Genomic DNA, 8093 nt, shown 5'->3' with positions numbered 1-8093 from the left:
TAACAAATGCATTTATTTATGCGCTATATATAAATCGTTAGAAATTTTCAAATAACCAACGTTTTGTTAATTTTTTTATAAATTGTCACGGAAATATATTTACGCTATCAAAATGATAAATAAAAAAAAAACGCAGACTAAATTTATAGTAATTATGTGCAAATAACGTTGGTTACGTCAAAATTTACTACTTACGAAAAATTTACAAAACGTTGGTTAAAACGCAAACGTTTATGTAGTTTATATCGCTAAATATCTGTTTTTTAATTTTATTTTTAAAGAAAACAGCCTCGTTAAAATTTGCATTAGCAAATCCGATACAATTATAATCTTGGTAGAAGAAAGAATGTCCATGAATCTCATTAATTAAAAGTTTCCGCCTTAACAATCTTCCAAATACAATTATAATCTCAGGCCACCAAACTTTGTTGGAATCAACGAGCAAACAAACTTAACAAGATCATGGGTAGCTTCGTTAATAATACTAGAGCATGCAATCAGAAATTTAAACTTTGCGTACGTTGTTAAAAGCAATAAAAATGTTATTAAAAATCAACTCAAATTGATGAGTCATATTGTACCCATCATTGAAGTTTCTTGATGATCCCTTGACAACCAGACTCCAAATTAATCTACAACAAACCCATCTTATAGAATGAATCCAAATGAACATCTTGATCTTTTGGCGGCATATTAAGAGCCCATCTTTTTTACCAACCCATCTCATAGAATGAATCCAATAAATGGTACGAGTTTAAAATCAACTAGATACTTGGACTGAGAATGAGGGAAGGAGAGTATAAAATTTTGTCTCACAATAGTTTTGTTCCATGTGATCACGAGTGTAAAGTGATCAAATATCAGGGACTTGTACAATAAAAAGAATAAAATAAAGAATAGATCATTACAAAATTACACATAAACTTCAAGGATTTCGATTTCAACTCATGCATTTTTGGGGATAATTAACATTTTCCTACATTTTATTTAGATTACTGAGCGAATTTTGGGGATAATATCGTTACTAATGAATTTAATTCCACGATCTCTATATGTGTTTTTTTTTGTTTTTTTTTTTTTGTTTTAATCTTCTGTTTTTTATCAGAGCTTATTTAATTATGAGAAATTTCATAAACTAAACCACTACTATAAGGATTAATAAATAGTCATAATTTCCATATTTTTAAATAACTAGTCAATTTAAATTATTTAGGTTTTTTTTTTTTTTTGGTCTTTCTATTATTTTTTGGTTTTTATTTTGATTTTAATATGGTTTAATCAGTTGACTTTCCTATTTTAAAGGATTTTAGGGTATTAATAAATGGTATGTTATTTCCCGTTTTAAAAATAATGAATACTCAGTTTTTTAATTCTATATTTATTAAATAATCATTTTGACATTTTTTATAGTGTTGAATTTCCTTATTTATAATTCTTTAAATTTTTAACGTTTTGCTATATTTTTTTTTTTTTTAAACTACTGGTTTGTTTACTTACAAACAGTCATCTTTAGTTATTAAATTAATTATTTTTAATTTGATTTTAATTTTAAAATAAACATCTCAGATTAAAAAACGTATAAATGGAGTTCTTTTTTTTATTTGTAAACCAAATAATAACTTTTATTTCCACAATTATCTCAATGAATGTGTATTAAATATTTTTATTATTTAAATTAACAGGCTGATTTCGAATTTAAAGCTTTTAATTAAATTTTTGTAATAGATGCATTGACGTTTGATTAAAATTACGCGGATCATTCATAAGTAGAACATTATGATAAAGAGTAAGTGATGCGAATCTAATATTGCTGATCATACGTACAACACTAATACTATAACAAAGTTCATGAAAAATGAATGCATTGAATATTTTTTTTATTAGATATGTATATTAATACCACATTATAGAAAGAGAAAGTTCAGTTAAATTAAATTTAGTGGTAATCTCACACATACTTTGGTTAAGAGATCTTGAATTCAAATCTCTTGAACTAAAAAAAACTGTATGTTCTTTTTTTAAGTGGAAAATTTATCATTTTTCAACTCAATGCTAATTTTGGCGAATAAAAGTATATTAATATGATGTTGTGCAAAATGAATAGCATTGAATATTCTCAAACGGAGTAGCTATAGTAAATTTCTTGTGCATATATATGAAATGAATGACAATGGATATGTCACATGATAAATTCGGAATTAAATCCCAAACCGTTTGTTTTTTTGTTTTCAATAGGTACCTCCCTACTCTACCCCTACAAAAATTAGGCCGTACCTCCCTAAATTAGGGACAAGAAGTAAAGACAAATTAAGAGACAACACAAGAATATACGAACACATATAAGACGAAAAAGAATGTCAGATAAATATCAATTTATTTTTTAAGAACAATTAATGGATATTTACACATAAATTTATTTCATCAGGAGATGCGATCATATGCACCGAATCTCATCATGTTTGGACGAAAATAGTACTGAAATGGATGAACTCCTGAGAAATTTCCGTGTTGCATCGCTCTTTAATTTTTTACAAATTTTGTTTTTTTTTTTTTTTTTTTTATTTCATTACAGTAAATGCCAGTTCTATGTAGCTCATTTATTCAAAGCATATACACAAAGAGCCAATACTTTAAATTTATACCACCATGGACTATAATTTTTACTTTTATTTTTTATGAACAGCATGGGCTCTATTAATGGTAAAATTTATTTAGTATTATTGTGAATGTTTAGGTTGTTGCCCAAAAAAAGACAGCCTACCAGTTTGTAAAGATTAAATAATTGTTTGATACTTGCTCTATTTTTTCTTTCTTTCTAGAGTATTATGTGCAGTTGAGAAAGATTAAACAGTCCCACCTTTCAACTTTTGCGTATGTTTTCTAATTTCCTTACTATAAAAGATCAATTAGCTTAAGTTAAACATATATAACCTCTTGTACGGAAAAATGGCAAGTTACCCAACTTAGACCCATTAATAAATTAAGTCTACGTATGTAAAACTAGACCCGTTAATAAATCAATTATAGACTTGATAATCTAAATAAGTTAATAAATATAAAGAAGTACTAAAATGAAAGGCCCTAAAAACTATAGCCGGTCCTGCTTGAGAGAATAGCTAGCTATAGCACTTCAATAATGTCAAGGCAAGGCAAGCTTATCATGAAAATCCCAGATATCAAATCCACAAATTTGTCATAATGGAGTCCTCTAAAATTTGACACAAATATCTTGATTATGAGGATTGTGTCCTCTTGCATCGCTACTATCATGAGATTACAGCAGATTATATAAAAAGGAAACTAACATGTAACAATGAGGTGACAGACGCCCACTCTTTTTTTTTTTTTTTTTTTTTTTTTTTTTTTTTTTTCTCCGATTGTTTCTATGTTACCACTCAAACTTGAACCAAAATAAAATTCTAAGACTGTCTAAAATTTGTGAAGTTTGCTGAAATCAAAATTCGATATTCATGTCTATATCGATTAAGTTTGGGCATCAAAGATAATCAACATGAATATAGCCGTTGAGACCAAACTGTACGGACGTACATTCAATTTCAATTCTCTTACTCAAGCTTACTAACGCTTCCAAAAATACCATATATAAATAATAACTAGAATTGAACTTTTTGTGTCCTAGGAAACATGATTATGTAAAATACCGAGAATTTAACTCTTAGAATATGTGGGTGTTAAGGAATATATATAGGGGTATATATTATATAATATATATATATATATATATATATATATATATATATATTCAGTGGTCTCAGCTCAAATCATATGATTATTTTCATAATACATGTATTATGTAACAAAATTACCAGGCATGCAGATATGGTGGATTGTGATGTGTACGATTATGTGAAAATCATTGCCTTAAGCTGTATAACAATACCTAAGCAATTATAATGAATTATTCCCTCAATATCTACATGTACGGTGTATGGTACGAGTCGTGGTTGTAGTAGTTGTATCAACTTTCAACTTCCCTCCAAAACCTCTTTCCCAACATCAACGCTCACACTTCTTACCCTAATACACACCATGATTTTAATATATATATATATATATATATATATATATATATATATATATATATACACACACACACACACGCATATATAGATTCATTCCATATCTATAAAAATAAACTACAGTAATCTCTCACTCACTCACTCACTAGAAAAAAACAAACATGAACGATCACTCAGCTGTTCATCAGAGCCGAATCACAAAACACATCAGACTCGTCCGTGACTACCTAACCACAAACTTCATAACCCTAATCCTCGTCCCCTTAACGGTAACCATCCTCGCCGAGCTCTCGAGGCGGAGGAGAAGCTCCGGCGACTACCTCGCCGCCGCCGGTTTCGCCGCGGTGGCGATCTCGCCGGTGATATACCTGGCGAGGCGTCCGCGGCCGGTGTACCTCGTCGACTTCGCGTGCTTCAAGGCGCCGCCGCACCTGAAGGCGTCCACGGCCAAGTTCCTGAACCACTCGCGGCTCGCCGGCCGCTTCGACGAGGCCTCGATGGAGTTTCAGGCGAAGATCCTGTCTCGGTCGGGGCTCGGGGACGAGACTTACCTCCCCGAGGGAGTCCACCGCGTCCCCGCCGACCTCTCTATGGCCAACGCCAGAGCCGAGGCCGAGTCCGTCGTCTTCGGCGCCGTCGATGCCCTTTTCGCCGGAAACCCTGGCGTCGTCGCTGCCAGGGATGTCGGGATCGTCGTCGTCAATTGTAGCCTCTTCGCTCCGACCCCGTCCCTCTCCGCCGCTATAGTCAACAGGTACGGCCTGAGAGGCCTCCATTTATTTTTTCAAAGTATGTTTAGTTAGTTTAGGCAAACAGCTGTGACATTGGAATTATTGAATGATAAATTTTGAAATATATGGATAACAAACTTTTTTTTGTTTGTTTGTCAAAATGTCAAAAATTCAGAAAACATCACTAGTTTGACCGAAATTATATATTTAGTAGCTAATAGTATACTACACCTCACAGCCCAAAAAAGAAGAGGAAGAAAAAAAAAACAGACTATATAATCATAATTTTCCAATTAGTTTGGTCAACAATATTTGGTATAACAAGTCATATTTAAGCGTTATTGGTCATATTTTTAGATATATCTAAAATATAATTCAATTGATAAACTGATCTTCAAGTAATTAATTATTTTGGAAAAAAATGATTATAATGTTATTAATTATCAGTAATTTTTTTACAGTTAATAATATAAAACATAATTAAATGATGACAAATTAAATAAAACATGCATGCAATTGCCACAACAAGTAGTTGGAATAATAAATAATAAAACCATAGCTAAAGTTCAAACGACCTAGCTAATATAATCACTAATATAATTTATTATATAGCTATCAGCTAGGGTTCTCAATTCACCTCATAGGATTTACTTTACAATTTACATATAGTAACATTAAATTTTCTACCTACATAATTTTTTTTTCCCATAACCATATAATATATGGTCTATATATCTACATGCCCTATAGGTACCGGCTGAGGAGCGATGTCCGGACATTCAACCTGGGCGGCATGGGTTGCAGCGCCGGAGTGATCGCCGTTGACCTGGCAAAGGACCTCCTCCGAGTGCTCCGCCGCGAAACCCTAGCCCTAGTCGTCAGCACCGAGAACATCACCCAGAACTGGTACTTCGGAAACGACAAGTCCATGCTCCTCCCGAACTGCCTCTTCCGCGTCGGCGGCGCCGCCCTCCTCCTCTCCTCATCCCGCCGGAGCGCCAAGTACAAGCTCCTCCACGCCGTCCGGACCCACCGCGGCGGCTCCGACGACGACACCTCGGCCTTCTCGTGCGTCGTCCAGCGCCAAGACACCGCCGGCGAGACCGGAGTCTCGCTCTCCAAGGACCTCATGTCCGTCGCGGCTCGGGCCCTTCGCCGGAACATCACCGAGCTCGGCCCCCTCGTCCTCCCGGTCTCCGAGCAGCTCCGGTTCGCCGCCGCGCGGGTCTTCCCCTCCGGGAACAAGCTCCGGCCGTACGTGCCGGAGTTTGGCCGGGCGTTCGGGCACTTCTGCATCCATGCGGGCGGGCGGGCGGTGATCGAGGAGCTCGAGCGGAGCCTCAGGCTCTCGCCGGACCAGACCGAGGCGTCGAGGATGACTCTGCACCGGTTCGGGAACACGTCGTCGAGCTCGATATGGTACGAGCTCGCCTACGTGGAGGCAAAAAGGAGGGTGAAGAGAGGGGATAGGGTTTGGCAGATCGCGTTCGGGAGCGGCTTTAAGTGCAACAGCGCTGTTTGGGAGGCGATCAGGGACGTTGAACCGTCGAGTGAGAACCCTTGGGATGACTGTATTCATGATTATCCGGTCACTGTTGTTCAACGATGATATGTATGTATATAATATATATATATATATATATATATATATATATATATGCGTGTGTACTTTGTGTGTTTACGTACGGAGGAGAGTGAGGGTGGTTTGTTTGAGTTGTGAGTGGTATGACACATGCACGTACGGTTTTTCTTGTTTGGTTGGTTTGGTTTGGTTTGATTTGATAAGTATTGTGTGTTTTTTTTGTGTTAGTGCTCTAACTTCTAATAGTTGTGAAATTTAATGCAAACGTGGGAAGGAATAGAAATATTCCAACTTGGTATTTGATAACATGGGAATGAGAGTATTTTCGCATTATAATACAAAGATCTATACAATGTGATATTGCAGGGATCAATTATATACTAATCTCAAATTTTTGGAGTCTCGTACTAATTTAGAAGCGAAAACGAGATCAATTAAGATGACGAAAGAGATGGAGAGTAAATACAGAGTTAAAAAATTAAATAACTCAAAAATCAAAAAGCATCAAATAGTTTGAGGTTTAATTATAAAATTTTATTTCATCAAAATCAAAATGAAAATACAGTTTTTAAACTTGTTAAATTAGTTTTTTTTTCTAATTCTTTGATAACTTGTTATATGTCTAGTTCAAAAAAATTCTCTACATATTTAACGGTTTAGAAGCATACATAATGACATAATCTTCAATATAACATGTTAGTGATACAAATATATATTCTATGGTACTATAATCAAATTTTGAAAATTTTCGCTGATGACTTTTTTTTTTTCATGCTATATATATATATATATATATATATATATATATATATATATATATATATATATATATATATATATATATAAGTGGTTGGTATTTGTATCAAATATGACAAATCATGGTTGTATTTAATACTAAAAAAGGCGTGAACAAACGTGAATTTTTGGGACTTTCTCCGCTTGGGTATTCTCGACGAGAATGGGGTGTGGAAGACTTCGGAGATGGAAGTCCGGGATACTTTTGAGAGATATTTCGCTGAGATTTTTGGTTCGAACGGGGCTACCGAAGATGAGTTCCGAATGATAACGAGTGAAGATGTGGCTTCCCTATCGGGGCTGGAACGTGATATGGTGGAGGAAGAGTTTTCCGAGGAGGAGGTGGATAAAGCTCTCTTCTCTATGGGACCCCGGAAGGCCAGGCCCCAGGCCCCGACGGGTTTCACGCTATTTTCTTCCAAAAATTTTGGAAGACCGTGGGGCCTAGTGTCCGAGGAGAATGTTTAGGGGTTTTGAACCGGGGAGCGAGCGTTAAAGACTGGAACGCGACAAACATAGTGCTCATTCCCAAGGTAAAAAACCCGACTAAGGTTAAGGATTTCCGGCCTATCAGTCTTTGCAATGTCACTCTCAAGATCGTCACGAAAGTTTTTGGCGAATAGGATCAAGGGAGTCCTCCCTTCTATCATTTCCGAGGCCCAAAGCGCCTTTGTCCCGGGGAGGCTTATTACGGACAACGCCGCCATTGCTTACGAGCTTCTCCACTCGATCAAGATGCGTACAAAGGGGAAGAAATGGGTTTTGGCTCTAAAGCTCGACATGAGTAAAGCGTACGACCGGATGGAGTGGGGTTTTGTTATTGCCATGATGAAGAGGGTTGGTTTTGGGCCGAGATTGGTGGGTGTTGTCGCTGAATGTATCTCCTCCCCGATCTTCTCTGTGGTCATCAACGGGAAAGTTGGAGGGACGATTGTTCCGAAAAGA

The 8093-nt window shown here is 35.9% G+C and overlaps 1 pseudogene; it reads left to right on the top strand.

The window, feature by feature from the left end:
- Positions 1-4201: 4201 nt before the first annotated feature.
- On the top strand, positions 4202-6380 carry LOC149387431 (3-ketoacyl-CoA synthase 4 pseudogene; annotated as a pseudogene).
- The last annotated feature ends 1713 nt before the right edge of the window (positions 6381-8093 follow it).

This window comes from Urtica dioica, chromosome 8 (genome assembly GCF_054948205.1).
Source record: "Urtica dioica subsp. dioica isolate 48M chromosome 8, U.dioica_male_clone48M_v1_H2, whole genome shotgun sequence".
NCBI classification, from domain to species: Eukaryota; Viridiplantae; Streptophyta; class Magnoliopsida; order Rosales; family Urticaceae; genus Urtica; species Urtica dioica.
The sequence above is the reverse complement of the archived record's forward strand: the minus strand, read 5'-3'. Positions and strand labels throughout refer to the sequence as shown.